Here is a 6523-nt window from a genome sequence, read left to right as displayed (position 1 = left end):
CAGGACCCTCCTGAATAATGGGACCTAGCTTTGAGAGTTTCCGTTAAATAACAAGATTTAGCGGGATTCATACCTTTAAAAGATATAGCTAAGATTTAAAATTATCGTTCAGTTAAGGGTTGTCAGGACCCCCTGGATAATGAGACCTAGCTTTCAAATTCTTAGTAATATTTGGGACTATGATTCAGTTTAACACTCAAAGATGCGTCTAGCTACCAAACCGGGGCAGAAAATTTTCTTTCAATTTGTCTATTTTGTTGATGTCAGGTGCCCATCTGAAGAACAGGGAAGACAATTCAAGTTTCAAGGGAGAGCAAGATAACACAAATTTTAAGGGAAGCAGTTTTCGAAGCAAGACAACACAAGTTTTAAGGGAAGCAGTTTTCGAAGCAAGACAACACAAGTTTTAAGGGGAAGCCGTTTTCGAAGGAGGACAACACAAGTTTAAGGGAAGCAGTTTCAAAGGAAGATAATTCAAGTTTCAAAGAAATATAATTCAAGCTTCGAAGGAAGATAAATCAAGTTTCAAAGGAAAATGGTTCAAGAGGCAAGGGAAAACAATGTCAATAGAGGACAGGTTTTAAATTGTTGAAGTCGGGAGCCCGCCCAGAGAACGGAGGCATTATCTTTTTAAGTTGTTGAAGTAGGGAGCCTGCCCGGAGAATGGAGGCATTACCTTTTTAAGTTTAGAAGTCAGGAACCCGCCTGGAGAACGGAGGCGTACCTTTTTAAGTTAAGAAGTCAGTAACCCATCCGGAGAGCGGAGGGATACAACAATAATCAAGAGGGATACAATAATAACCAAGAGGAATACAACAAAAAATTAGAGGAATAAATTCAAGTTTTGAAGTCAGGAGCCCGCTTGGATAGCAAAGGAATAAATTCAAGTTCAGAAATCAGAAGGAAGGCAACAATGGTCAAAAGAAGAAAGTTCAAGTTTCGAAGGAAAAACAATTCAAATTTCACAAGAAGGGAAAAAACAGTTCGAGTTCAGCAATCAGGCATCCACCTGAGGAAGAGAAGACTACAAGTCAAGTCAGACACAAAGAAACATCAGAGGAAATACAAGTCAACAATGCAACAAGAATCACAGGACCAAGTTTGAGAATAAATCTTTGTAATTCATAGACCGTAGCTTAGTGTAGCTTCTTTATTTTTTATCACGGTGTAATAAGGAGGTCAGTAAGCAGTAGCAACAGCAACAGCAGTAATAGTAAAACCATAGCTTCATGGTAGTCCTAGCTACATAAATTTCCCGAACTACATTGACCTGATTCCTTTTCAGCCAAGAATATGTAGGAAACCTTTGAAGCAGAGGTTCGGTTAATTCTTTCAAAAATGCTTCACACGGAGTACTCAAACGGGCAAAAATCACCCATGTTCGCTCACTTGGTCTTTGCACGAAAACTCTTCATGTTTATGAGCAAAGAGGGGCAGCTGTGAGCACGTGATTTTTGCCTCGCACGAACCACTCCTAAAAATTCAAAATAAAATAAATCTTTCTTTTTGTGTGCAATTTTGTGAATTTTCGTGATATTTTCTGCAATTGTTTGCGTTTGTGTGTGCATGTTCGTTGGTTAAATTAATGAAAAATACAAAAATATGTTGCATGTGCATTTAGGATTTAATTTGACATTCTTTTGAATTAATCAATAATTAGGTGTTTTGCAAAAGTAAAAATTCAAAAACAAAATAATATATTCTTTGCATTTTAGTAATTAATGTTGAATTTTATGTTTTCTTTTAATTTGGGGTTTATTTATTTTGTGATAATTACTACTTAGAGTTAATTAATATTTTTAAGATAAGTTGGTCAAAATTAAATTTGGGTTTATATTTTTATTAGAAAGAAAATTGAAAAGAAAAGAAAATAAAAGAGAATGAAATAGGAATTGGACCAGTTTTAATTAAATTCCCAGGCCCAAAACCAGTCCAAACCCGGTCCACCACAAGTTTAGCCAACGACGTCGTTTCAGAGCTGATAAGTCTCAACCGTCGATCTCATTAGATCGAACGGTTCAGTCCATCTCTAGCATCGATTAAACGACGTTGTTTCATGTTTGTTGATCTGAACCATTCGATTCATTCGATCAAACAGTCCAGTATTATCCTCGAAACCCGACCCGTCCACCCCACTAACCGACCCAATCCCCCAACCGGCCAAAACGACCCCGTTTTACATAAGTGAATTGATCCACGCCGTTGATCTCAATTGATCCAACGGTTTGGATTCAATTCCACAACCTGTATATATATGTGTAACCCACCCCCTCCCCCTAAAGCCCCTACCCAGTCTCCTTCGTCTCTTCAGAGACGACCTAAATCCAAACACTAGCAGCCGCCACCCCTCTCCACCGCCCTAAAACCGGCGGCGCCGATTCCAATGACCTCCTTCTTCACACTACGGATCCTCTCAACCTCCCCATTCCAAATATCCAAACACCTCTCTTCGAATCATAGCCAAACGCCTCGAATCTTCAATCGAAGTTCAGTCAAAAACTCTAGCTTACCCAATCAACCCCAAAAATCACACCCCTGAACCACCAGGCTCCCCTCGTCCCAAATCCCATGATAGTTTTCCTCGAATCACCATAGAGCCTTTCGAATTTCAGATCAAAAGGTTGAACCTTGAGTCCCCAAAAACACTGCTTATTAAATATTTCAAGATTTTTAGGTTGAAATAGGCTGTAATTGTGTGTTTTCAATCGAACAAAAACATACGATTAGAGCCCGTATCAACCAAAAGAGTAGGAAGATCTTTGGAGCAGAATAAAGGGTTCGATTCTGGTAAGTGTTTTTGTGTTTTTCAATGTTTTCCTTTTATGTATCTTCCTCCTCATCCCTTTCCCATAGGCTGAAATTCACGGTCTTATCATGTCCTTGTCCTTTTATTATATGAAGTTTCAGTCTGTTTGTGTCTTAATTTGCTGAGAACAACAAATATGAAGATTGCATGTCAAGTTACTGCTTAGTTAAATACGATAATTTGTATGCAATTTTTGTTTGAATTTTGGTTTACATTATTCTATAAATGTTTGTATGTTGGACTCAGGTTCAGTTCATTTTCAAAATCTCTACATCTCTTTTGGATCTATTTTGAAACCTTAACATGTAAATAGTCCTCATAAGGGTAATTTGGTTAGTTGGAGTTAATTAAGAAACAAAGGGATTGGTAGTAGACATGACAGTTTGTCAACACCTTTAGAGGTTTAATTAAAAATTGAAAAGAAGGATCAGTAGTGGGAAGTAACAACCCTTAAGTACATTTAGAGGTGGGAATTCAGAGAAGAACATAGGGTAGGTTAAAAAAATTGAAGATGGCAGTAAGGCTGACACCCTTTTAAATACCTTTAGAGGTGGGGGAAATCAGATACAACATGGGATAATGATAAAAGTTTAAAGGGGTACATGGGAGGGAATACGCAGGCTGAAAAGTGAAAAAAAATTGAATAAAAAGGGTTTAACATTGGTCTTTAAAATGAGAGACATTTAGAGAATAAGGAGGGGAGAAACACTGAGAAATAGACATTTTGTGAGAGTGAGAGTTTAGACATTCTGAGATCAAAACTGCCCAAAGGATCAATAAGAAAAGTACTGTTCCATCGAAATCTTTTGGTTAATTTCTGATAAAACTGTTGAAACTACTGATCCATTGGTCTTTTGGGGTTAATCTCTTGGATTCATTTACCAAGTCTGGGCTATGTTTGTTGTTGTTATTGTTGTTGATATCTGCTACTGCTACTGCTGATTCTCCATAGTTTGTATCTTTCCATTTCCAGGTACACACTTTTGATCTTTGGCATGCATAACAGAGTATGGTGGCTATTGATTTCATGAATGAGGCTGTTTGGTTTGTTGTTGAAAGTATTTGTAGCCATAAGTTGTACATTGGCTGATTTTGTCCAACTTATATTGTAGTAGTTCTAGTTTAGCTTTTTATCACTCTTTAATTTCTCTAGAAATCTGCTTACAATATAGGTAAGATATAACATGATATTTTGGTCTTTCTCATACAAACCTGCTATTCTGCAAACATAAACATCTTAGAGTTCAATCAGATCTTGAATGAAACTTGATTTTGTCTCATAAATTTTTAAATTTTGATTGTTTCTTTACATTGGATATTCCAGAAAGTATAATTCATATATTTTTAAGGCCACCATGAAGCCAGGATACCCTAGGTGAATAAGAATTGGTTGAAGCTGTGAGGTTATTTGTTGTTACTGGAAATTCAATATGAGTTTTGTTTGGGCTTGTTTGGACCGAGTAGTCATTTTAAGTGATATGGTCATGATAGTTTATAATAATTTTAGATCTAGTGTAGGTTAACAAATCGGCTTCTAATTGCTCTTTTTGGGTGATCAGAATTCAAATACGGGGTTGTTGGTATTAATTGAATATCATCTTGATTTAGAACAATAGATTTGGGTTGCAACCTCTATAGTTGAATTAATATGAAATCGCGAGGGGGGGATTCGATCTAGGTTCCATATAACATTTCCTTCTCCATTGTTAGATTTGGGCTCAGCTTGGGCCCCAAAAACCTTAAAAATCATTGAGAAATAGGCAATAACAGTTCTTGTTATTATGTAAGCTCTATAGGATCAGTGTTTAATTCTAATGAGTGTGTGTGCAGCTTTGGATTCTCGCAGGGGCTCGACCATGGGTCCCAGTGCTACAACTGCCTCTATTTGTAGTGTTCAGCCTCATATGTAATGCGATTTAAGTCACCAAAAATCTCTGATTCAGTAGTATACACAACAAGTAAGTGGGCTCCCTTTTGGGCCCAATTTGAAAGGGGATTGGGTCTTTTAATTATTTATTCTTGTAACGTGAGTCTAAATTTGGCATAAAAGGTCCTTTGAATTTTTTAGTGTTAATTAGTTAGATTGTTAACTAGTTGGGATGTGCCTTATTGAATAACATAAACAAATTATACCCCTGATAAATTAGTTTAGAAACCCTTAAGCTTTAATGAATTTGAGGTGTGTCGTGCCAAAAAAAAGCACAATTGCGCGGTTCTTATTTTAATTCTGTATTGATCCTTAGAATTCGAGCTGTGCCGTTTAATTAAAGTTTCATGGCCCCAGCAAATTGCAAATGCGTAGTCATTTTTAGGCGCGTTATTTTAATAACTGATTTTCCTAAACTCGGGTGCGCATTTATGTGACCCAAATCCAAATCTCAATGATGTTAAAAATATATCAAAAATCACGGGTGCATTTATGTGACGTGGTTCGAGACGTATTTTAATAACGTTGCAATTCTCTCTAAAAATGAATAGCATCGGTTAAAACTAAAATTTGCACATAGGTTCATAATTGTTAAAAATCAGATAATTAAGCCGAATATAATAGTTAAGCGACCGTGCTAGAACCACGGAACTCGGGAATGCCTAACACCTTCTCCCGAGTTAACAGAATTCCTTACCCGAATTTTGGTTCGTGGACTGTTAAACAGAATCATATTTTTCTCGATTCGGGATTCAACCGGTGACTTGGAACACCATAAATCTCCCAAGTGGCGACTCTGAATCTCTTAATAAATAAATCCCGTTTCGATTGTCCTTTAATTGGAAAAACTCTCTTACACCCTTCCGGGGTGTGGGAAAAAAGGAGGTGTGACAGACGTCAGAAGCACCAGCCCAGTAAACTGGGGCGGAATTTTAAGGAGGACCCTTAAAATTCCGGAGCAAGAGAGGTTGCAATGTCTTGAACCGCGTCGCATTTGCCGGTTCATCTAAAGAAAACTATTTTAAATTATGGATTTATGTTACATTTTTTCTAAATCATGCATGTTTGGTATCAAAATTGCTTTATTTAGTAACGCTACCTCAATGATACACAACGCCAAACAGGACAAGCGAAGCTCATGGGGAAATGAAATAACCTTCCCTCCCTTTACAAAACTCACAATTTTTCTTTGGATACAGGCACTCAAGTCGTAAAATCATCAGATATATCTATACACTCATACTTCCCGGGAATACAACTCTCGAAATCATCACCTATTTACAGTTGTTATCCATACACGACATCCACAGCAGCCACGATATAGCAATCAGTTATCAGCTATCATCTATTAGCTAAGAGATTTTCATTACTATTCGCCTTTTATTTTCTGCATTGTATAAGGCTACCTTTCTGCCTTCCGAGACTAAGCTCTGTCTCCATCTGCATTTTCTGCATTGCATATGGCTACCTTTCTGCCTTCCAAGACTAAGTTTTGTCTCCATCTGCATTTTTTGCATTACATAAGGCTACCTTTCTGCCTTCCGAGGTTAAGCTCTACCTCCATCTGCACCTTCTGCATTGCATAAGGCTACCTTTCTGCCTTCCGAGACTAAGCTTTGTCTCCATCTGCATTTTCTGCATTGCATAAGGCTACCTTTCTGCCTTCCAAGGTTAAGCTCTACCTCCATCTGCATCTCCTGCATTGCATAAGGCTACCTTTCTGCCTTCCGAGGTTAAGCTCTACCTCCATCTGCATGGCTGAAATACCGCCACCTTATTTCTCTTGGACG

The sequence above is a fragment of the Nicotiana tabacum genome, chromosome 10 (genome assembly GCF_000715075.1).
Source record: "Nicotiana tabacum cultivar K326 chromosome 10, ASM71507v2, whole genome shotgun sequence".
Lineage (NCBI taxonomy): Eukaryota > Viridiplantae > Streptophyta > Magnoliopsida > Solanales > Solanaceae > Nicotiana > Nicotiana tabacum.
The sequence above is the reverse complement of the archived record's forward strand: the minus strand, read 5'-3'. Positions refer to the sequence as shown.